At 42.9% G+C, this 25,611-nt stretch overlaps 1 protein-coding gene across 4 annotated transcripts in view; it reads left to right on the forward strand.

Annotated features, from left to right (window-relative positions):
- The window catches only part of PMFBP1 (polyamine modulated factor 1 binding protein 1), a 556,696-nt gene that overhangs the window by 450,596 nt on the left and 80,489 nt on the right, over positions 1 to 25,611 (forward strand). For all 4 annotated transcript variants that reach the window (XM_063717359.1, XM_063717360.1, XM_054534056.2 and 1 more), the window contains one exon: positions 21,098 to 21,245. The gene's annotated coding sequence lies outside the window, so the exon portion shown is untranslated. The remainder of the gene's footprint in view (positions 1 to 21,097; positions 21,246 to 25,611) is intronic.

A 25,611-nucleotide genomic window follows, 5' to 3' on the forward strand; every position in this document is an offset into this window, starting at 1 on the left:
CATGGATGAAATTGGAAATCATCATTCTCAGTAAACTATCGCAAGGACAAAAAACCAAACACCACATGTTCTCACTCATAGATGGGAATTGAACAATGAGAACACATGGACACAGGAAGGGGAACATCACACTCTGGGGACTGTTGTGGGGTGGGGGGAGGGGGGAGGGATAGCATTAGGAGATATACCTAATGCTAAATGATGAGTTAATGGGTGCAGCACACCAGCATAGCACATGTATACATATGTAACTAACCTGTACATTGTGCACATGTACCCTAAAACTCAAAGTATAATAATAATAATAAAAATAATGTTATATGTCATAAATTGATAGTTTTTAGTTAATTTAAAATACTTAATTACTTAATTTTTTAAAAATCCACAGTATGTGACGAGGGGCTTTCATACCATTTGTCCCCTCATGTATTACACATTTTTCAAACATGCCATGCCCTTTGTTGGGGTTACTTCCTAAGCCTGCGATGCCTTTTTTCCCATACCCCATGGAACAATTGCATGCAACCTTTTCCCTGAAGGTTTATTTACCACTGTGGTTTCAACACACCTGGAATATATTTTGCACATGGTAGATGCCTAGTGAACTTTGGCGAGTGAGCGTAGGGATAAGGCATTTGTAGAAATGTGTGTCTTTCAAAGCTGTTACCCACTGTACTTTCTGAAATGTTTTGCACACGAAGTTAGAAGTTGATATTTGAAATTTTAAAGAGCCTTTCAACTTGAGGATTAGATGTTTGTATTTAAAATGTTTAAGTATTAGGCCGGGTGCAGTGGCTCACACCTGTAATCCCAGCACTTTGGGAGGCCGAGGCAGGTGGATCATTTGAGGTCAGGAGTTAGAGACCAGCTTGGACAACATGGTGAGACCCTGTCTCTACTAAAAATACAAAAATTAGCTGGCATGGCGGCTGTAATCCCAGCTACCCAGGAGGCTGAGGTAGGAGAATCGCTTGAACCCAGGAGGTGGAGGTTGCTGTGAGCCAAGACCACGCCATTGCACTCCAGCCTGGACGACAGAGTAAGACTCAGTCTCAAAAAAAGAAAAAAAAAAAAGTTTAAGTATTAAGAATCCTTCAATCTGGGAAAAATAGTTTTTCAAGGCATTTCTGTTTTCTGGTAGATTCCATTGATTTTTTTGCTGGACATTTGTTAATTTCCATTAAAGGATCTATTGAGTGTCTCCCACTAATTCCTTGTGCTTAGTGTAAGTATTGTCAGAAGGTTCCCTGAGAAAAGAGCACAGATTTTAGCTTTAGGTGCTAATTGATTCAAATAAGATTCTGTATCCAGATGCAGACCTAAATATCTAGTAGTCTTAGAGTTCAAACAGGATCTTTCAAGCATTATCTGAAAGCTAAAGGATTTTTTTTAAGCCTTCTGACCAATAGCAACAATTCCACTACAACTGTGTGAGTCTGGCCTTTGGCCCAAACATTTGTCAAATAAATTAATACACTACAAGTGAAACTCTAACATCAGAGGCATTGTTTTGGAGGTATCTTTAAGCCCTGGATTTACACAGAGATCACCAATGGAAGAAAGCAAGATGGGAAGGCAAGGATAATATCAATGGTTTTAGATATGAGGTTGAAAATGACTGGCTTTGGATCTGATACATAACATTACTATTATTTCTGGTTTGACCATTATGACTTAGAGCTTTTAAAATAGTGTCATTAAATTCCTTGTTTTATTTTTAATTTTTAAAATTTTCTAGCAAAGTATATTGTCATAATAGATTTTGCTGTGATAAATAACCTATTAAAGTCCTAATAGGTTTTGCTATAACAAATAATCTCAAATTTCAGAGACTTAACATGACAAAAGTTTATTTCTTGCTCACACCAAGTTTAAGGTAGACAATTTTAGTAGGATGGCACTTCCAGGCCTCTCCCTGGTGACCCAGGGATCCAGGCTCTGCTTTCCCCTATGGCAGTCTTGGTGTCTTCTGCTGGATCCTCTGTGGTGGGCTGGCCAGTGAGTGAAGGGAGAGTTTATGAAGGGCTATCCTGCAGACCTCAGGGCCCAGCCATGGAAGTGGCATACTTCATCTTAGTGGTATGCCAGAGCTGACTCATTACAACTCTCAAGAGTCACTTGTTAAATTTTGCAAGCTGGTTTTGAAACACAGGCATTATTACAAATTACATTATATAAATATACCATTAAGTAAAAAAAATTAAATGAAAAACAAAGGTAATAGAGGTTGAGTATCCCTTATCTGAAATGATTGGGACCAGAAGTGTTTCAGATTTCAGATTTTTTTCAGATTTTGGAATTTTTGCATATGCATCAGGAAATATCTTGAGGAGTGGGCCCAAGTCTAAACATGAATTTATTCCTTTATATTTCATATATACCCTATACATATAGCCTGGATATAATTTTATATAATATTTTTAGTAATTTTGTGCATGAAACAAAGTGCGTGTACACTGAACTATAAGAAAGCAAATGTGTCACTATCTCAGCCACCCGTATGGACAGTCTCTGGTTGTTTGGCGTCATCATCATTCCTGACTCTGACTTTGTATGCTGCTGATAAACAATTTCTGTCTTACATTCATGCACACACAAGTACTTGACAGTAAAAAATAGGACGTACCATTAATTCTGTGAAAAAATAATGTGTTCAGGGTAACTAAGCAGCATAGTAGCATCCCCAGAATACCTGCATCAGCTCTGAAACCACAGCAGCAACCAACAATGGCAGGCTTCCTGCCTCCACCTATGATGCTGTGTTTTGATTACAAGGTTACCCTGCAGAGTATTTTTTTTTAGGTGAGAAGAAACATCAGAAGTACTTAAGGGACCAGGAAATGTTTCCTATAGGGATGAGGAGGCATTCTGCTGGCTTTTTTAAATGTTTCCTCCAGAGTCATCTGCCTCATTAACAAGGGTTTTTGTCTTAGAAGTCTCTCTTTGACTTTATAAACTGACATGATTTCTTGTTGTGTTATGAACGTACGCTGCTTTAAGTGCTTCAAGAAGTCCATCATACATTTTCACTATGTCGTCTCTAAGCACTTTTTCTGCGGTGTTAACAATGTCATCTTGGCCGGGCACAGTGGCTGAAGCCTGTAATACCAGCACTTTGGGAGGCCAAAGCCGGTGGATCACTTGAGGTCAGGAGTTCGAGACCAGCCTGGCCAACATGGTGAAACCCCATCCCTACTAAAAATACAAAAATTAGCCAAGCAAGTGTGAGGGGTGTGCACCTGTAGTCCCAGCTACTCAGGAGGCTGAGGCAGGAGAACTGCTTGAACCCAGGAAGCGGAGGTTGCAGCTCAAATTGCGCCACTGCATTCCAGCTTCTGTGACAGAGTGAGACTCCATCTCAAAAAAAAAAAAAAAAACCCCACAACAATGTCATCTTCAACACTGTGCACCTGTGTTTTAACTGCAACCCATCAAATGAGGTCAGGTGTGGAATTTTCTACTTGAGGCATTATTTCTGTGCTCAAGAAGTTTCAGATTGTGGAGCGTTTTGGATTTCAGATTTTCAAATTAGGGATGCTCAACCTGTGACTATTCAAGCATCATCATTTCCTATTTTACTACATTCAGCTATTATCTACACTTGAGATTATTTAGGCCACTTGTATGGATAAGCAGGAAATACTATATAGCAGTAGCTACTGTGCATTTCTTCCTGACCCCACATTTGGAGACATCATGTTGATAGTTTGAAATCGACCATGGTGGGGATATTTATACCCTAGAAACAGGCAAACACTATAAATCAGAGCTTGACTTATTGTTCTGTTGATTTTCTAGGATGTTTTGTTTTGTTTTGTTTTTGAGAAAAACTTTCGCTCTTGTTGCCCAGGCTGATCTTGGCTCACTGCAACCTCTGCCTCCCGAGTTCAAGCAATTCTCCTGCCTCAGCCTCCCGAGTAGCTGGGATTACAGGTGCCCACCACCACACTCGGCTAATTTTTTGTATTTTTAGTAGAGATGGGGTTTCACCATGTTGGCCAGGCTGGTCTCGAACTCTTGATGTCAGGTGATCCACCCGCCTTGGCTTCCCAAAGTGTTGGGATTACAGGTGTGAGCCACCGTATCTGGCCTAGAGACTTTTAAAAGTTATGAAGTATTGTTAATCCAGATTAACTAAAAGCATGTTGTGTCTGTAGTCATTACATTCTGAATAGCACAAAATATTGAGAGAATATCCTTACAGTGTTTGAAAACTGTTAACTGATTCAGCAAAGAAGTTTCCCTCATTACTGATGAAGAAGTAAATTGTGACATACATAAAAATCAACAGAAGCATTCTGAGAGAATCAATCAGCTATATGGAAATTACAACAGAGTACTGTGTATTTTAAAATGTAATTATAATATTATTAATTATAAATAACTTGCTGTGCAACCCTTATATTAGCAAATTTATCATAAATTCAAATACATATGCATATGTCTTTTCTGGAGGGCCAATTGTTAAACCCTTACCAGCATACCCTTCCCTCTTCTTATGCTTCATTGGCCAGAACTCAATCATGTGGCTTCACCTAGATGCACGGACTGGAGAGCAATTAGATTAGCTGTGTGTCCAAGAAAGAGAGAACCACGTATAGGACACACTCATCTCTCCCCAGGAAAAACAACTCAAAGTCCTGTCCAGTCACTTCATTCCAGCTCGGAGTCTGGGATCTCTGGATGATGCAAAGATCTATCATGTGACTCTTCTTGGCATGGCACCCAATGAACTAAAAGAAGTTATCTTTCCTCCCTTTCTCGCTTCACTACTACTTATACTGTAGTGAAGCAAGCTGCCTGCAATAATTGCAATTACAAATTCCCTGTCAGAAAAGGAACAAAAAGGGGGTACACTGAAGCCACTCTTAACAAATGCTGGAATCCTATGGGGCAGATCTCTGCTTGTTTCTCTGGGCCTTTGTCATTTATGCTCTACTGGAAGCAGTAAGTTTTTTCAACCCTTTGACTCTGCAAATGTCTGGATTCTTTGTATTGCCATTTATTTCTGTTTACAAACCTGCTAATTCTCTCCTGAGTTTATCTCCTTAATAGCTTAGCAAAGGCTGCCAATAAAAACCAACACACATTACTAATAGTCTGCTTTCTAGACTCCTTCTCTAGAGCCGCCCGCTTGAGAGGAGACCTTATATCTAGTGTGTTATCACAGGTGACAGTTTTACCACTGCATACTCTGGGCCTTTTCTTTCCATCTGCTGCTGATGGTGTCCTTGTCACTCACTGCCTGACCATTAAACCAATGCCACATATTTTTGGTTTTTATTAGGGCGTTGTTTCACTTCCATTTCTGTATTAATCAAATAGGATAGGCTAAGCTGTGATGACAAAGAAATTCTAGCAGCTTAACACAATAAAATCATTTCTGCTAATGGAAAGTTCATCCAGATTCTTGTCATAGGGCAACTCTCCTCTAAGTAATGATTCTGGGGTAGAGAATTCTTCCACCCAGTAGTTCCATGTCCCCTGGGGTTTCCTCAGAGCCCTCAACACTCAGCTGACCAACAAGCAAAGAAAGAGCAAGGAGGCCCACATGGTGTACTTTAGGGGCTGGGCCTGGAAGGGGTATATCCCACTTCCATCCCATGGGCCATTGGTCAGGACTCAGTCACACGATCCCACTTACATGCAAGATAGCATAGTGCTTTGGTAGTGTAGAAAGAAGAGAAAGGAAGAGGAAGAGAGAGACTGGTGAACAGTAGCATCTATATACACCCAAAGGGGGTAAAGGTAGTTAGTGTATTTATCCTCTTCCTGACAAAAACAAAGATCTTAAAATGCCTGAACTTCCCTCCTAACTTCTCCCACCCATCTTCCCTATTAGGATTTTCTAGTATTGTAGTTTCACCAACCTTTTGTATGAGCCAAATGAGAGTTTTATTGTTGTTGGATGGGTGAGTGGTTAGTTTTTGTGTGTTTTTACAGTGACTACTTACTTATTTAGCCAACATGTTTCACCTACTTTGTTCACTGTTGCCTCCTGTGTCCTCTTCTCTTCTGGTATAATTTGCCTTCTTGAAACTATTTCCTCTATTCATTCTTTCTGCAAGGGTCTAAGACAAGTAAACTCTTCATCTTTATATGTCTGGAAATGTCTTATACAACCTCACTTTTGAATTATTATTTAGTTGGGTATAAAATTCAAGGTTGTCAGTTATTTTCCCTAAGAATTTTGAAGGTTGTTCTATTATCTTCTGATATGATTATCCTGACAAAAGTTAGCTGTCAGACTAATGGCTATTCTTTTGTAAACAATCTTGTTTTTTTTTTTTCTCTCTCTCTCTCTCTGGAAGCATTTATTACCTTATCTTTCTGTGCTTCACTACACTGTGTCTAGGTCTGGATTTATTTCTCTTTATTTTGTCATGTTTGGGACTCTGTATGCTTCTTTAATTTAAGGGCTCATGTCCTCCTTCAATTTTAGAACATGTATTTTCTCAAATATGGGTTCTTCTCCAGTCTCTCAGTTTTCTTTTTCCGGAATTTCTATTAGACATGCATTGGCAGGTTTCATTCTGGGATTTCTCATTACTTCTCTTTCACATTGTACATTTACCTCACTGTATAGTATTTTTTATTATTTCCTTTGGTCTCTCTTCCAGTTTGCTCATTCTCACTTCAGCCATGTCTAATCTTTTTCACCCACCACTGAAGATATATCTCAAGGAATGATTTTTATTTCTGGAATTTATAAATTTTTTTCAATGTATATTGGGCCTTTTTTATGATGCCCTAATCTTACCTTAAGTTTTCCATTCCTTTCATTATCTTTTTGAACCTTTTAGATACATTGCTAAAGTCCCTTTTATATTCCTCTAATTTCCATGAGTTGTTTGATATGATTTCTCCCTTTTGATGTACCTGCTGACATCTCTTATAATGTTGGATTTATTCCTGTGTTTTGTCACATTGTCAATTAGCCTATTTTGCTAGAAGTTATCTTTTGTGGGATCCTACACATGCTCTGTATTGTGAATGTGTCTTTATTATGCATTTCCATCATTATGCTGGGAACTCTACAGGATTCAAACATTCCAGACCAATTTTTATGACAGTTTCTAGACACTGAATTTCCATAAAGCATGATTAGTAATGGAATTTGGCCTCACATACATTAGGAATACTAATTTCTCATCATTCCTTCTACCCTGTGCCTGGAGCAGTGGCTCCACGCGGTGGCTCACGCTTGTAATCCCAGCACTTTGGGAAGCTGAGGCAGGCGGATCACAAGGTCAGGCGATCGAGACCATCCTGGCTAATGCGGTGAAACCCTGTCTCTACTAAAAATACCAAAAATTAGCCTGTAGTCCCAGTTACTCGGGAGGTTGAGGCAGGAGAATGGCGTGAACCTGGGAGGCGGAGCTTGCAGTGAGCAGAGATTGTGCCACTGCACTCCAGCCTGGGTGACAGAGCAAGACTCCATCTCAAAAAAAAAAAAACTTATAATGAAAAACAAGAGAATCCTTTCTACCTGTCCCCCATGTACTGTCCTAGTTCTGCTCCGCAAGGGCAACCACTTTCAACTCTTCTAGCTGTTTCTTCTGATAGTTACCTCCACACTTATACACAACATATTTAAACTGGTAATTTTTTTTGCGATGTTAAAAATTATTCAGTGACTGCATATTATGATAAATGAGAACATACTTATCTCATTCCACCTGTCACTCCTTGTTTCGGTTATATATTCAATATTTACAACAGGATAATTATGTTAATACTGTTCACTGTGGAGCCAAGTAGTGAACTATGATTGCATTTTCTTTCCAGTGCAACTTTGGAATTTTCTGTAAGTTTCCATTTGCTGTTTATGTGTAAAATTTGCTACCTACTAATCCTTGATCTCTTCCCCAAAAGATTCCATCATATCAGTTTTCGCTCAACTTTTTTGTATTAGTTATCTATCACTGTGTGACAAATTGTCCCCAAAACATTGCAGCTTAAAACAATGAGTATTTATTATCTTACAATTTCTGTGGGAAAATAATCAGACTTCGATTAGCTGGGTCCTCTAACTCAGGATGTCTCACAAGGATGCGATTAAGGTGTCAGCTAGGACTGTAGTCCTCTCAAGGTTCAACCAGGAGAAGATCTACTTCCAAGCCCACTCCAGTGATTGTTGGCAGGATTAGTTCCTCACAGGCTTTGGCTAGGCTCTCCCTTGGTTTCTTGTCACATGGGCCTCTCCACAGGGCAGCTCACAACCTGGTGGCTGGCTTCATCAGAGCAAGCAAGTGAGAGAGCAGAATGGAAGCCAGAGTCTTTTTAAACCCTCATATTGGAAGGAACACCCCATCACTTTTATCATGTTCTATGTATTAGAAGCAAGTCACTAGGTCCAGCTCAAGATGAGGGGATTATAGAAGAAAGGACTACGGGGAGTCTGAGATCACTAGAAGTCTCTTTAGACGATGCCTACCACACCATTTCCCCACCCCCAGGGCTCTTGCTCTAATCTGGACCAGTTAATCTCTAGTGAGAGTTTCCTTCACCACTTTCTTAAGTTGATGTCTGTTTCCTGAACCCTATGGTCTCCTTTCTTGGTTTACTCTCTCTCATTTTAGGAGAGCACATCTGTAGCAAGTGCTGTCAACTAAAGATACTGTGAAGATAAATGTTCTAAGTCTTTTCGAGTCTGAAATGTCTTTATATTGATATTCCCTAACATTTGGATAGATATAAAACTCAAGGCTAAAAATTACTTTCCATCAGAATGTGTAAGGTGTTGCTCCATTTTCTTCGAGCATCAAATACAGCTATTAAGATGTCTGATTTTTCATTCCTCTGTAAGTGACTGGTTTTTATCCCCCCTGGAAACTTTCAGGATCTTTTTTTTAACCCCAGATGTTCTGAAATCTTACAGTGATATTATCGAGTTAAGGCTCAGTCTTCATTTATTGTGCTGGATACCCATTCACCTTTTCAGCCTGAGATTCATGTCCTTACATTTTGGGAATCGTTCTTGTATATTTTCTTTGATAATTTCATGTGTCCACTTATCTCTTCTCTTTTTCTAGAATTCCTATCAGTTGGATGTTGGACCTGCTAGAACAGGAGTAAGCAAGTTTTTTGGTAAAGGGCCAGAGAGTAAACGTTTTAGGCTTGGTGAGCCACATGTGGTCTGTCACATCTTCTTCCTATTTTTTTTTTTTCAATACAACCAGTTACAAATTTTAAAAGCACTCATAGCTTAAAGAACATATAGAAACAGGCCACAGGCTGGATTTGGCACATGTACCATTCATTGCCAACCTCTTCTAGATAGGTTTATCCTCTATATATCTTATCTGTTCTTTCTTATTTTCTATTACATCTTGCTATAATTTCTGGGAGATTTTCTTGAAGATGTGGTAGGCATCTTCTAAAGAGACTTCTAGTGATCTCAGACTCCCTGTAGTCCTTTCTTCTATAATCCCCTCCTCTTGAGCTGGACCTAGTGACTTGCTTCTAATAAATAAAATATGATAAAAGTGATAGGGTGTTCCTTCCAATATGAGGATTTAAGAAGACTCTGGCTTCCATCCTGCTTTCTCACTTGCTTGCTTCCTATTTTCTATTACATCTTGCTATAATTTCTGGGAGATTTTCTTGATGTTACCTTCCAACTATTTTGCCACTATTTTTTCATTTTAGAAAAAAAAAATTTTTTTGATGCAATGTCTCACTGTCTTGCCCAGCTGAAGTGCAGTGGCAGGATCTCAGCTCACTGCAACCTCTGCCTCGCAGGCTCAAGCAATCCTCCCACTTCAGCCTCTCTGGTAGCTGGGACTACAGGTGCACACCACTACACCCAGCTAATTTTTTTGTATTTTTTGTAGAAACAAGGTTTCACCACATTGTCTACACTGTTCTCGAACTCCTGAGCTCAAGCAATCTAACCACCTCAGCCTCCCAAATTGCGGGGATTACAGGCATGAGCCACTACGCCAGGCCCTAGAAATTCTATTTTTAAATTCTAAGAATTCTTTCTTATTCTCCAATTGTTCCTTTTGCATAACATCTTCTCAAATCTCTCTAAAGATATGAACTAGAAGGTTTTTTTCTTTTTTAAGTTTGTTTTCTGTTCTCTGCATTATTTCTCTTTCTGTTTGTCTGTTTTTGTTTCCTTTCATTCAGAGGTTTTCCTCAAAAATCCTTGCCTGTCACTGTATTTAAATGTGAGATTCTAAACAGGGAGCATTTTCTTTGGGAGTGGGAGCAGGGCTTGCCAACTAACAGGCTTCACTTTAAGGTTATTAAGTAGCGAATGTTTGTGTGGGGAAGTTTAGTCCCTAGGGCCATCTAGTTTATTCAGAGAAGAAACTTCTGGTTTTCTGCCTGGAGGACAGATGCCTTGCCCCTGGTGTTCTGTGCACTGAGACTGGGAGGTGGGAGGAAGGCCAATTGTTCTGGTCACTGATTTTTATCCAAGCCTTTTGACCATATCACACCCACCACACATAGACCTAAGTCCCCAAGCTCCAAGTCTAGTTTATTTCATAAGACCTAAGTCCCTATGTTGCCATAGGGCCTGACGAAGACAACTTCTCTGAAAGCACCTAGCACACCCTTAAGTGCATTGTAGAATCTCTTCCTTCAGCTTCCCTTTACTAATCTGTCCTCTAAGGTGATAAAACCATCCTTTGCCACCCTTCACCAACTGTTAAAGAACTAGCAAAGAATCCACTTGGCAGGGGACTATTTCTAGCCCCTTCTGGCATATGGTAGATCTTGGTAATCTTGAGCTACAAAAGAGTCGGCTACTGGATCATTTTAGTAAAGGTGGCCATGAGACTAACTTAATGTGTCATTTGTCCTGGGAACCCCTGGCTAGCATCACTCTTACTGTACTAGGGAAGACTTCACCTCCCCAACACTCTGTTTTGCTTTGAGTCAACCACTGGTGACCCAGTAGCCATGGGAGTGAAATTGCCCCTGGTTTCCTCATAGCCTGTCAGTCTCTATTAAATCAGAGAAAGCTGAAAAATTGATTCTTTTTTGTCCCTGTCCAAATGTGGCAGCTGTTTAATTTCAATTAGCAAAGCTTGAAAAAGAATATTATGCCAGGAGTAATTAAAGCAGGAGGGGGTTCCTTGCTCACCTGCACTCCCTCCTCCTAATTGGGGTTCTGAGGTGTCCCCCAGTAGAACTGTGAAGTTTGGGTTCTGGGGAATTCTGGTGCCTGGGGCTTTGATGTAGCTCTCTCTTCAAATAAGTGACAGGACAGGAAGCACAAGCCTCCAGGAAGGATTCATTTAACTTTTTAAAGTCTAAAAATTAGCTGTACAGATCAGACTTGTCTACACCAAAACGCCAACTTGTTCACTTCAAGCCCTTGCTTTTGCTCTCTATAAGTCATCTGTCTGCTTTCAAATCTCCTCCTCTCCTGCTGGGGAAGGCCAACTCCTTTCTCCTTTATCAAACAAGTATTTGTTCTGGTTGACACATTCAAATCTTTACCAACAAGTGAAGCAACCCCCTACCTGCAACTTCATAAGTTTCACTGCATCCGTCAGAGTCCCAGGAGGAAACAGAATTCACTCCTAATGGTACAGATGGATGGAATTTAAGGAAGGGGCTACTGACAGAGGAATAGACAGGGGTATGAGAACAAGCAAGGAAAGGTGCCCAGAGACTAACAACACCAGGAAGCTGTTACTACCCATAGGGTGAAAGGAACAATGGAAGGACCAGAGCCAGTGAGAGCTGGGGGAATGGCCCAGCAGTGGCTGTAGTCATAGAAGGATGTGACCTTCCCAGAGAGGCTGAAGCAGGGTAAGAACAGGGAAGACATGTCCTGCTGCCTTTCCATCTTCTGCATGTGCCTCCCATGGCCAAATAGCCAGGAGAGTTCATTGTCACTTCTCGTGTATGGGTCTTTTTTCCCAGCTTGTGTGTGGTCAACCTGAGGGTCAATATTATGTCTTGTATTTGTTCTGTATCCCATGGGGCTTAAACTAATACTGAGCGCATGGATGCTTAATAAATGCTCTGGTTAGATTATTTGAGTATAATTTGTTATTATATTTTAGAAAAAATTGAGAAGATAGATGTCTCCATATATTGTATTTTACATATATTATGATGACAATGTATATTTAAGAATATGATATACAGATATATATACAGATAATACATGCATGGATAATATATACAGATAATATCATATATACAGATATCTATATACAAAATGATATATAGATAACTATATATGATAACAATATATAATAATGGAAAATATATGTGCAGTATCATTGTAAATTAATAAGTGGGTCTCAACTGGAAATACAGAGATGACCTTTAAAATAAAAGTAAGAAAACAGTGAAGTCAGTGAGAAATGACAGCTAATGGGCATGTTTGGCAGCAACTTACATATCATGCAAAGCCAACCTACCTGGGATGCTTGGAGTAGAGATACAGGCATGCTATGCATGTCACTTTCCGGACACAAGCGCTATTTGAGGGCTATTTGTATGCTCTTCTTTAAGAGACTAAGTGATGGAAGATATGAGGTTTCCAGGAAGAGGGCTCACCAGGGCTGAGTGCCCAGGCCCCCTGGCTATGTGGGATCTGTCTAAGAGCAGAGGCGTGTGGAGAAAAGGGAGCCACACTGGTGAAACATGAAACTAGGATTCTAGCAAACAGTTTGCAAGCTCAAAAAGGATTTCGTCACTCTTCACACTTAACATTCTGCAGAGTCTCAAGTCCTCCATTGTGATCATTGCACTGAGCAGATGGGGAACAATGCAAGGACATGTCACTGTGCCTCAGCCAACTTACCACCTACCCCAGCTGACACAACTGCAGGTTCTTTGGCTCCTTTCTGACCCATTTCGCAGCAATGCCTGAAAGGTGTACTTCCCTGTATTTCTTTTAAGTAAACACTAAGGTGGTCAAGACGCTGACAGGAAACATCCATTCTTCTGCACCAGTGTTGAAAAGCCACGAATCAAACAGAAAAATTAACTTTGATAATATCTTTGTAAGTGGCATGCATCTTTATCCACAGCACATTTTAGATTATGAACTGGATTATTCCTTTGCCCCAGAGCCCTTCTGAGCCACCTGCTTCTGCCAATAGTTGGCATGCCTGCCAAAAATGCAAACTACTTTAAAGTTACCTTTGGGAAAATATAATTAGAATGGAAAATTATATATTCAATTTAATAACCTGGGGGAAAAGGAATGACAGAACAAATGTCTACATGGATTAGCATAAAAGCATCAAGTCAGAAGGTCTCTTTTATCATGTAAAGAAATGTTGGTTAACCCTGCTGCCCATTCAGATTAGTCTGTGATTTTTCTGCTTCTTTTGGCTGACAGCATTCTCAAGTGGGTGGTCTGTGTCTTCCTGCATCCTCTTCCCTACCACACATTTCTTCACTAGCCTTCAGCAAGCTAACTTCATGGCACTGTGGTGATGAATTTTATGTATCAGCTTGATTGGGCTACAGGGTGCCCAGACATTTGGCCACACATTATCTTGGGTGTGTGTATGAGGGTGTTTGTGGATGAGTTTAACATTTGAATTGGTGGACTGAGTAAAGCAGATTGTCCTCCATGATGTGAGTGGGTCTCACCCTATCAGTTGGAGGCCAAAAATTCAGACCAAAAAGGCCAAGAGGGAGCTTCTCCTGCCTGGCTGTCTGAGCTGGGACATTGGCTTTTTCTGACCTTTGAATGTGAACTGAAACATTGGCTCTTCTTAGGTCTTAAGTCCACTAGCTTTTGGACTGAAATTTGTCCTATGTTCAGGCATTTGGACTCTCACTGGAACTACACATTGACTCTCCTGGGTCTCCTTCTTGCTGACTGTAGATCTTGGGACTTAGCCTTCATATTCATGTGAGCCAATTTCTTATGATAAATTTCTTTATATATGTATATGCGTGTGTATATCAATATGCACACACACATGCACACACACACACACACACACACACATGCCCTACTGGTTCTCTTTCTCTGGGGAACCTGGACTGTACTCTCAGATGTCACCAGTGGTTTTCCTGCCAGGCTCTGTGAGAGGCTCTCCACCTTCACCCTTGTTGATGCTGGAGTTACCTCTTAGTTCTCAGCCCTCCTCTCACAACCTCCTCTAATTCTCAATGCTGCAATTTCCATTTCTCTACTAAACCACAAGCTTGAGTTATTCTCTGTGTCCCAGCACAAGATCTCCTACTACCTATTAGCCTTGCAACTTAGTGCCCCTCTCTCTCCTAAAATTCAGTGGGTCTGAATCTTGTTTCTCTCAAAACCATCCCTTTTTCTTCTTGATTCTCTTGCTTCTGGCTGAAAACCTCCATGTCTGCTTCTCCCACCCCAAGATCCAATTAATCACAAGCCCTGTGGCTTTTCCTTTCATTTCTGAGGCCGTCCCCATCTTTTCATTCCCTCTCCTTCAACCCTAGCCCAGCCTCCTCCTCACGTGCAGCAGCCTTCTCATTGGCCTCTCCATCTTCCACCTCCCTTCACCCTGCACTCTGCACTGTCAGCCTGATTGTAGCAGAACATTCGTTCCTCCCATCTGTCTCCGCTTGAAAATCTCCAGGGACTCAGTGCCAAGCCCAAACTTCTTTACTGAGCCTCTAAGCCTCTCTACCATCTGACCCGCCATTCCAGGGTGGCTACCGAGACAAAATGGAGCTCCAGGCCATTGGAGCCACAGGGCTGCCTTCCTCAGAAAGCTTGTATTCCTTCCAACTCTGAAACATATAGTAATGGGAAGGGCTCATCTTTTCCAATTTAAAATCCCCTTTCTGCAGGCATATTTTTAAAATGTTGAGATCACATGCACTCTGGGTGAAAACATGATTCACATGAAGTTCACTATAAAACTTTTAGGGAGGTAAGCATTTCCTAGCCTCCTTTGCTATTGTTACTTTTAGCTACAGTAATCATTGCCACGTTGAGTTCAGCTAAAAGCAGTGCGCCGGGAAGCGATGATTCACAGTGTGGACTCTCAAACCAAACTACCTGGATTTGAATTCCAGCTATACCACATACAGGCAATATGGCCTTGGGCAAGTCAGTTAATCTCCTGGGGCCTTAGCTCCATCATCTGCAATATGGAAATAACTATAATCACACCCATGGACTGTTGTGAGTTTCCCAGAAAGTGGTTAGATCAATGTAAATGCGCATTACAAAGGCCGTATGCATTTCAGTGCATTGTTCCTGATGGTGAGCTGTCAGCAGTATCAGAATTGACTTATCTGTGGAGCTGCCCTCCTGGAATGCTGATGTCATGGCAATGAGTGAGCAAACCAGTGGTTCCTCCAAATCTTGGCTCACCTACAAAAGTTGAGCAGATCACAGAGGCTCCTGACCAGAAGGTGCCTTTCATTCTATTTGTCAAACATTCTATGAGGACTGTCACAGGCATGATCTCATTTCAACTTCTCACCAACCCGTAAAATGAAACAGAGGCTCAGAGAAACCAAGAAATTTGCCCAAGGCTCACAGCTAGAATGTGAGCCCAGATCTACCTGTACATTTTAATTCATGCCTCTGCTTCTGTCCTGTCTCTGCCAGACCTTCCCAAGTCACTCTCACTCACTTCCCCAGACCCCTGGCCCATTTCCCAACAGCAAGCAATTATCTAGTCAGGACATTCATTCATTTTCAGTGGGCCCTAAGTGAAGCAAAACAAAGCAGTGAGGTTTCTTTCTGGCTCTGTGTGTGTGTGTTTGTTGTATTTGGAGCTTCCACTTTCATAGACGGTGACCCTAGAGCAGTAGAACAGGAAGAGACGGAGGCCCTTAGAGCACTTGATGCTTCTAGAACGTACCTGCTTAGGTTATGCCAAGGGCATCGAGGGTGATGGGCAGGGCTGAATTCTGTGGATAAAAATATGAGTGCGCAGCAGAGTGGACCAAAGTGTGGTTGATGATCTCCAAGAACTCTATGAAAGAGACGACTATAAATAAAAGGGCCCTGCATGTGTGCTTTAGGAACCTCATGAAAGGAGGCCACTCTGCAGCCAGGTGACCACATATGTGCACTAAGTGTGTGTGCCATGCTCTGTCTTTGTATCATTATCCTAGTTCTGTCCTGGCCTTATACCCTTTTTTATGTGTATGGAGAGCTAGCAAAGTGGCCAGGCCTGGGATGTGTTGGGGTCACCCTACCCACAGCAATCCAGGATGCTCACAGGGGTTGTTTGCATGCTTGCTGTCCAGCTGCAATTGGACACACACGTGGTTGCTGTAGGAGATGCCACAGAGCGGGACAAATGTCCTTATGAGAAACTCATTATGCTCTCCAAAAGGAGCTATCCATTCAGGGACAATCGATAGCAGGAGGCTGCTCAACACAAGGCCAACCGCCCTTCTAGCGACATGCTGCCTCGTGCTGCCACAGCACCATACCAACATTTCAGTGCTTTGGAGTGCAAGAAGCAGGCAGATCGCTTTTAGAAATTAGGGAAAAGAGTATTTGAGAGTTACTCACCTGTTTTTAAAGCCTCCCCATGAAGCTTCCACATCTCTGTCTTTGTCCTGCACTGTAAGGCCCTGGTCCTGGGCCAGAAAGTCAGAGTCACAGCCTAGAAACACTGAGGATGGCATCCAGAGTGTCCTGGCCTGTCATCCTGTCCATGGCAGAATGAGTAGTTAGTACGTAGGGCCTGTGTGCCCGCCAGGCTAGGATGTGATTTTATGGCGCACTCTCCAATATGGCAGCCAGTAACCACAGTGGCTGCTTGGATTTAAATTAATTCAAATTAAATAAAATTTAAAATTCCATTCCTCAGTCACACTAGCCACATTTCAAATGCTCAATAGTCACTCATGGCTAGGGCTACCTCACTGGACAGATAGAACATGTCCATCATCACAGAAAGTTTTGTTGGGTGGTGCTGCTACTCCAGTGCCATCATTTAAACTGGCATGAGGTCTTTGAAGGGCCCCCAAAATCCACGTGGAAGAAAATAAAAAATGATATATCAAGTCCTAGCCAGGGAGCACAGCTACCTGTACATCCTTTCCTCCGCTCATTCATTCGTCTCAGGAATGTCATCATGTACCTGAATACACAAGGCACACCTGGGTTGACATACTCAGGACCTGCCAAAATGATCCAGACTGTGCTCCTGCTCTTAAAGGACTGCCCATTTGGTTCAGGGGATAAATGTGCACAATGGCCAGGTGTGGTGGCTCACGCCTGTAATCCCAGCACTTTGGGATTACAACGCAGGCAGACTGCTTGAGCCCAGGAGTTTTGAGACCAGTCTGGGCAACATAGTAAAACCCTATCTCCACAAAAAACACACAAAAAACTAGCAAGTTGCGGTGGTGCATGCCCCATCTCTAAAAATAAAGTAAAAGTATTCCCAGCAACTCAAAAGGCTGAGGCAGAAGAATCACTTGAGCCCACGATGTTGAGGCCGCAGTGAGCCAAGATCCTGCCACTGCACTCCAGTCTGGGCAACAGAGCAAGACCCTGTCTCAAAAAAAATGTGCATGAGTAACAATAACACAAGAAGAAAGTGATCATTTCATCATAAGAGAAGTATGCTGAGTGCTCACAGAGTTCAGACAAGAAAAATCTGCTTCCAGCTTGGGAAAAGGAGTAGCTTTCAAAGGAGAAACGTAGAAGTGGAAGAAAAACTATCCCAAGCAGCGGGAAGCACTTGAGCATGGCACAGAGGCAGACAGGGTCCTCCCTGGCAGAATGGTGGCTCTCCTCCCTGGGAACATCCAGCCTGAGGCTGAGGTAGGACCCCTGCTGACTGACTGATTACCTCAGTGCACCCTGCTCAGCAGTGGGGGATTAATGTCCTAGCCCAATTGCCCTCTGTTTTGATTAAGGGTCAGTCATAAGGAAGTCGTAGGGAATTCACTCTAGCAAGTGAAAGAAGGGTATTAAATGACTTACAAAATTACCAGGAGAGCTGAAGAAACAGACACTAGATTGAGCTTTCAGGAGTGGCTTGAACACCAGGGCACCGAGGAAACTGCTGCCTCGTTGGTGATCAGGAAGCCACCAAGATCAGGAAGCGATATAATTAGAAAGTGGCCACCATCCATACTTGCCACAGAAAACCCTGACACAACCATGATGGTGCTGCCGGAGAAACAGCAGCCCCAGAAAACATGAGCTCTGACTCACTTCCCCTTCCACATTTCATCTGGGCACGTCTGACTGGCAGAACTTAAATCACATCCAGAGACCCAGGGACAAACGCATCTGAAAAATAGAAAAGAATGTGGAAAACAATGGTTGCTAGTTTTCCAGACTCCAAAGTATAGGAAGGAACATTGGAAAATTGGAAATCCATTTCACCTCCAACCTGCCACACCCTCCTACCCACCAGTGGTGGGGGATTAAGTGACGAGACATGCTCCAGGGTGATTAGAGCAACTTTCAAAGGTGAGAACCTGAGATATTTTCTGCTAAAAGCAGAAATCAGGAGACAACACTCATATAAGTGCATTAACAAGAAAGAAAAGTGGAAAATATATGAAGGAGACTGGGTGCCATTTATAAACCAAAGGTTCCAGAACTGGGCAACCTCTTTGTTTCAGTGCAGCCACTGTGATTCCTAGCTTTTTGCAAAGAACCGCAAGAATCAGCAGGGTTTTACAACACCCTAGCCAGCCACACACTGTAGGACTGAGGGAGGCCACGGGTAGGGTGAATTTCCAAGTCTGAAAAATACCAGGGAAGCCAAAGAAACAGGCACTAGGTTGAGCTTGCGGGAGTGGCTCTGAACGTCGGCACCCAGCTCTTGGTTTTGTTTGTCATATCAGTCCCTGCTGAGGAAAGCAAACAGCAGGTAACTGTAGAACACACCTGTCTATAGCAGCTGTTTGATGTTAGTAGGCTTTGATTGTCAACCGAGCAATTTGCTTAGGATTTGGAAACGAAGAAGATTGTCAAAAGCCCGAGGAGCAGGTGACATGCAGCATGCCTATGTGCTCCCAGCAGTCAGGAGGAGGATGCGTGAGCGAGAGATTGGCACCAGAGGTAGTGCAGTTTGGGGAAGTGACAGCCTCCTACGGGGCAATAATGGGAACTCTGCAATAATGTGCCAGCTTCCTATCCCAATGAAGTGTTGATGTCAGCAGAGACCACACTACAGGCAAATGAGTCTAACCAGTGTCGGGGTGGGACCTAGGGAGGAAAATTGCTCAATTCTTAGTATGGTTAGAGAAAAACGTCAGGGCCAGGCGCAGTGGCTCATGCCTATAATCCCAGCACTTTGGGAGGCGAAGGAGGAAGGATGGCTTGAGCCCAGGAGTTCAAGACCAGCCTGGGCAACATAGCAAGACCCCATATCTAAAAATAAAATAAAATTTTAAGAAGAGATACATCAGTGAGGAGTCCATGAAGAATGCCAGCCGGAATGATTTATAGATGATAGTGACTAATCTAGAGTCTACTGTGACTGAGAAGTGAATCAACCCTGCTGACTCTTGCAGTTCTTAGACACTGAGGAGTGTCTAAACCAACCTGTCCTTTAAGATCCAGCTCCAGTCCCAAGTCGACTCATTCACTCACTGATTCATTCATTCAAGGGTTTCTACTCAGCACCTTTTGTGTACAAGATATACAATGAACCATGCTAGTCATGGTGTCCACAGGGAGATGAATAAAAGTAATTTCTCTCTAATATGATGATAGGACATGAATAAATAACTCTAGTACAAGGTAGCAGGTGAAATAAAGTAATGTGAAAATTCCAGGATGGGACAGTTACTTCAGTTTGGTGGAGGAAAATGAGAAGGATCTGGGAGGCCTTCCTGGAGGAGGAAGTGGTCTTGGTGAAGGCCTCATGGAATTTGTTGTCTTTCAATATATCTGATCTTTTCATTTATATCTGACTTAAATAATGAGCTTTGAAAGTATTTTTTAATGAATCAAGATAATGTATATAAAGAAAGGTGTTTAACCATATAGTGGGTAATTAATCAATATTAGCCCTTTTCTGGGATGGAAATGGGCCCAGAGGGAAAGGTAAATGCTGTGGTTGAATATAAGCGGGAAATGCACTGCAATGCCTTGATCCACTTCAATGTTAAAGGATTGTGATTGGCAGCTTTGCTGGAGTTCTTTGTTATTTGTTTTGGAGCCAGGCCCTTCTGTATGTAACCTGGGAAAGTGTTCCCCCATCGTATTCTGGAGAATTACTCTGAGCATCTCTGTTTGTTTCTAACTATGATATTCAGAGGAGGCATACAGGATTTTAACTGAATTGAAAACAAGATGTAATGTGGGAAGTACTGGAGATATAGTAACTGTTGGGAATGAGGAAAATGTATAATGAAAATGTGGACAAAGTTCCTGTAACTTTTGCACCTCTCAAACTCCAATTGAAATTTAAATGCAAAATGCATTATTCTGAGGATAATTGTTCATCATAAAATTATGAACTAAAATTAGTATCTCATCACCCTCTCAAAGGAAAGCCTGAGAACCAAGGACATAGAACCAAATTTTAGCTTTCCCATCAGACCCCTCCAGGTCAGTGTTAAATTATTGCTGGGGGAGGTGGGAAGAGCTGGGAAAGCAATGGTGTGGTCACACATTATGCATCTGCACCAGTCTTGAGAGCTCTGCAAATCTGTCCTATAGGTGGTGTGGGGACAAGGAGTTATTCAGGCTGCGAAACAACAAATGGGGAAACATTAAGTGGACAGTTGTCCAGGCAAAGAGTCATAACCAGGCTAAAGCACCCAGGGACCCCCCACGGCCAGTCCCTATGGATGTCACCAGCAGCATACACAGCAGGCAACTCCCTTTCTACCCTGGCAGCACTGGACCAGGTGTCCTAAGATCTAGATCCTGTCCTTACTCTGTGTGATTCTATTCTAGCCCCAACCTTTCTAGATCCAAATTTTCTCATCTTTAAAATGCACCCACCTACATCACAGGGTTGCCATGCAGTTGAAATAAGGTAATAGTTATGAAAGTACTTTGAAAAGCTGTAAGAATTGTAATAATGTTATTCCTTGACTATAGATTAACGAACATAATAAAATTGCTATTGCAGATATTAGCATAATAGCACAGATTGTCCTTCCCTTTAATGAAATTCATCAGGAATAAAATGCTCCTGCTTTTTCCTGACATTCTCTCACTGTCTTTCCTCTGTAGGAAGCTATGAGGCTCAGTGGTCTCCAGAAATGTACCTCTGTGTGCGGAAATGTTCCAGAAGGCCACACTGTCTACAGGGCCATTGCTTCACTGCAGATTAGATGTCCTCCCAGAACCTTCCAGGGCACTAATTGCCTAGACAGCTCTGGTAAGAGGATCAGCAAGTATTTTAGACTAGTAAGTGTGGAAATTCTGCTCCAGTATAAATCAAACCAATTTTGATTAGAAAATATAATCTGTTTCATGAACAGCTGGACAGTTACTCTGCCAGTTAAAGGACAGTACTTCCCGCATCCCAGCCAGAGGGAGCTTGCGCTGGGTTGAAGTCCCTGATAGGAGTCAGAGGGCTGGCTCTACCTGAGGTCACCCTGCTCCCCTGCTCTGTGGACAGGTGACAGTGGAGCGGGCCTGTTTGGCAAAGGCCCCTCAGAGGCTCCATCCCAGCAGGGCAGGCACAGAGCCTTGTGTGCTACCAACAGCTTGCCATGTAGTTTTCTCCCTCCAGATCCAAATGTCACACTCAAACTGCTGATATAAAATTCACTGCAACGCTTCCCTTCATTTCCTCTCGGGCTGCTTTTCACTCACAGGCTCCATGAAGATTTCCATAGTTACCAAGCTCTCTATGTAGAGTCAGCTCTGACCACCAGCAGCCCCATCCTAATTCCACGCTGCCATTCCCTATCTTCTTGACTTCTCTCCACGTTTCCTATTCCAGTGCAGCATTAGAACAATGGCTCAGAACTAGCTGAGTAAGTGATTTGCAACTACATTCCCCCCTCTATCACTAGAGGAACCGACATGCTAAAGGAAGTCACTGCAGAAACTACCCTTTTTTTTTCTGAAAAGGCCTTTCCAATAATCTCCCTACATTTTTTTTTTTTTTTTTTTTTTTTTTTTTTTTGAGATGGAGTCTTGCTCTGTCTCCCAGGCTGGGGTGCAATGGCATGATCTCAGCTCCCTGCAACCCCCACCTCCCAGGTTCAAGCGATTCTCCTGCCTCAGCCTCCCGAGTAGCTGGGACTCCAGGAGTGCACCACCATGCCCAGCTAATTTTTGTATTTTTATTAGAGACAGGGTTTCACCATGTTAGCCAGGCTGCTCTTGAACTCCTGACCTCAGGCCATCCGCCCACCTCGGCCTCCCAAAGTACTGGGATTACAGGCATGAGTCACTGCACCCAGCCACATTTTTAATGTTCCTTTTGCATGACCTTCAACATAGACTTTCTGAGGACTGGGCTCTGCATTGTCTTCATTTAGCTCTTCAAGCAGGTCTTACGTCTTCTTAAAAGTGACATTCATAAAGCGGGGAGGTCACTGAAAGGCTAGGGCCATGCAAAGGCTGTCAGCCACGGAAGATGCTGCCCCCTGCCTCAGAACACAGGCGGACTGCTGACAACACCTGAACTGACAGGGGAGAGGTGACCTTGGGTTGGAAACAAAGGGCTAAGCCCGGGAAGCATGCTTCCTAGTTCCCTGCAACAATACAGCCACTCACCCTAGGCAGCGCAAGAGCACAGAAAACAAAGCCTCATTTGGCATCTCTGATATCATCTTTGGAAGAGAATAAGACAAATAACTTAAAAGGGGCAGGGGAGATCGATGACGCTGCTAACTTGAGACTGTCCATATGAGAGGTTCTGATTTATCAGCCTTCATAGAAGCTGATAAGCTCTTGAAATGAGTGTTCTGTGATCGGCGGCCGTACCTCCTGGTAGTCTGTGTTGCTCTCCTGGTTGGGGTGGGCGGGGGTGGGGGGATGTGACTGTGACAGGGACTGAAAATACACACTGTGATTCCATCATTCACTGATCCACGGGTTTGCCTTATTATGATGGGGCTGTTACTTGTGTCAACCCCAGGTATAGCCCAAAGCTGGTGGGAATTATATTTCAGCACAGATTTGGGGTGGGGGGAGAAAAAACTACTACTAAAAGTGGAGACCTGTCATTTTTTAATTGGTATTACTATGAAAGCTATGTTCCTTGCATTAGCAGACAGAGCCAGAGAAACCGTGCAGCCATTTGGAAAGGAGGAGGGCAGCTCTCCCCAAGGCAGGGGGATGTGCGGGATCCAGCAGGGAGAGGGAAGCTATTATTAAAAATAAGAATAAGAAAACAGAGCTGTAAAGTGGGTGAGTAGCCCTGCTGAATATTGGTGCTGAACAGTGTCTGAGCACTGGCTGGGGCTGCCTGAGTAAGATTAAAATCTGCAGGGAAATTTTGTTCCTTAGCACTGGCAGAAATTAGGAATAAATTCAATTGCATTCTGCACAATAGCTGGAAGCGATTGAGGTTAAGTGGCCTCGCTCTCTGATGTGTTAGTATTACTGAGCACTCTCTGCTCACGTGACTTGGTGCGATCTGCTCTTGGAACACGTCGCCATGGCAACTGATGATTTCTATTACAGTATATTCAAGTTCACATTCTAGGCCTGTCATACGCTTGGAAATTTCCAGTTAAAATATTTATTTATGAAAAAGGCAAAAAGAAAAGAAAAGCCATCCCCAGACTCTTTCAGGGATAGAAAACAAAAAGGTGCCCCCAACGAAGAATGATTTATCTGCCAACAAGAAGGGAATGCTGTGTTTTCACTCAGCTGTTGCCACTAAACAAAAAATGTCCCATGGGGTGGCCAACTTTGTCAGGGAGGGGACAAGTTGGAATCTTAGCTGCTGTGGTTTGGTGTGCAGATGTGATGTCGCACTGGATGCAGAGTGACAGAAGTGGCCCTAAAAACCTGCAGATCAGAGTCTCCATTTGACCCTCTGAGGCACATTGCTCCAATTTCAGCTTCTCGCTAAGGTTCTGCACTTTATCTTAGTCAGTCCTCAGCAGGCAAAGAGCTGCACTCTCTCCTCAGCCACAAAGAAGGGGTGGAGGGAGCTCTCACTGGGTGGGTCAATATTCTGGGGTCCCTGGGGATTCCAAGGCTGACCCCAGTGGAGGAGGAGGGCAGCCGGGAACATAACGTGGCAGACTGCTCTCTCGAGGAAGCCATAACCTTGTCCATGACAGAGTTCCATGTGGCTTTCTCTGTACTCCTCCCAGACACTGCCCATGGAGCCCCGGGGACCCCCAGCCCTTTTAGGAAGACTACTATTTAAGTGTGTATATGCCCGCTGGCTTCTCCCTGGAGAAAGACAGCCAAAGGTTAAACTAAACCTTTCCTGAGAAAGAAAGCATTATTTCTTGACCATGCATGATGCAGGGTTGCTAACAAGGCCTCCTGGCTTCTCATACTTTTTTCCCTTAGTCAAGCACATTAAGTATGTTAATAAAAGATTCCCCAATGCTTTCTCTATCAGAAGCTTCCAGGTGGCTGCAATGATCATAGGTGCCCAGTTACCTGGTGAGGGCATCCCATGACTCACAGACGGTTCTTTCTCTAGCTATTAAAATCTCCATGATCTTCTTTTGCATTGTGGCTTCTGCTGAGTCTGATTGGACTCACACACTGGTTCGTAGCTGGAACCCACTTTGCACAAAGGGGCAGTGTTTCCTGGACTTGCTTCATCATTAGAGTCACTGGGCTGCTTGTTTAAAATGCTTATTCAAAGGGGACCTCAGACCTACTGAGTCAGAGTCTCCAGGGCAGAGACCTGGGAATCTGTATTCTTATAATCAAGCAAATGTAAGTCGCACTGCACTTGGATTGTAGAGCCTATCAGCAATATTAGAGCTATCTTTCAAAAATTATCTTGCTGACATACTCCTAATGTCTCTCTATAAGGCATTGGGCCAGGAGTCTTCTGGGAAATTCCTAACCATTATTGGTGCAGAATGGGACGAGAGATTGGGCAATATTAAAGAGTGGATTGATGGTTGTGGTCCTGGAGATTCCCCAGTGGAGGCATGGATGAATTCAGTCCCGTTAATATGAATGCATTCTCTATGCAACCAAATAGTCATCCCATGTGTGAGAAAATAACTTCTTCAACTCAGATTAACCAATGTGCCTACCCAGCTGCTCCACAACAGGAGTGCCGTTGCATGTAGAACACATACCACTCTTTGGAGTGTGAGTGAAATGGTAGGGTTAGATTTTTAGTCCCACTCAGCAGCTTTGCCTATGAGGATTTACAAGACAGGTGTTATGTTTACTGATTGCTAACTGCACATGTCAGAGGTTGGGGGAGGCAGCGTCAAAGATGGCAGTGTTAAAGAAAGAAACCTGGCCAGGGAAGTTTCAGTTCTGTACTACAGAGAAGACACCAAGCACAGAAGAAGCCCCCGTACCCTGTATTCTATTTGTCTAACACAAATGAGTGTTGCCCAGACACCCAACTCTTTGAAGGAATTCTAGATAAAGACTTTGGTGTTAGTACCATTCAGATTGATCTTTCTCCCGTATCTGGGAGCAGGAGGTGGGGTTGCTGAACTTTCAGTTGTTCTGTGGATCCAAAAGAGCATTCATGTAAGGTGGACTCAGGGGCACCTGCAGAAATTAGAGCAACTAGGGTTAGTTTCTGAATCAGTTCAAGAGTTTTTGAAAACTCCTTCTCTCTCTCT

This window comes from Pongo abelii, chromosome 18 (genome assembly GCF_028885655.2).
Source record: "Pongo abelii isolate AG06213 chromosome 18, NHGRI_mPonAbe1-v2.0_pri, whole genome shotgun sequence".
NCBI lineage: Eukaryota > Metazoa > Chordata > Mammalia > Primates > Hominidae > Pongo > Pongo abelii.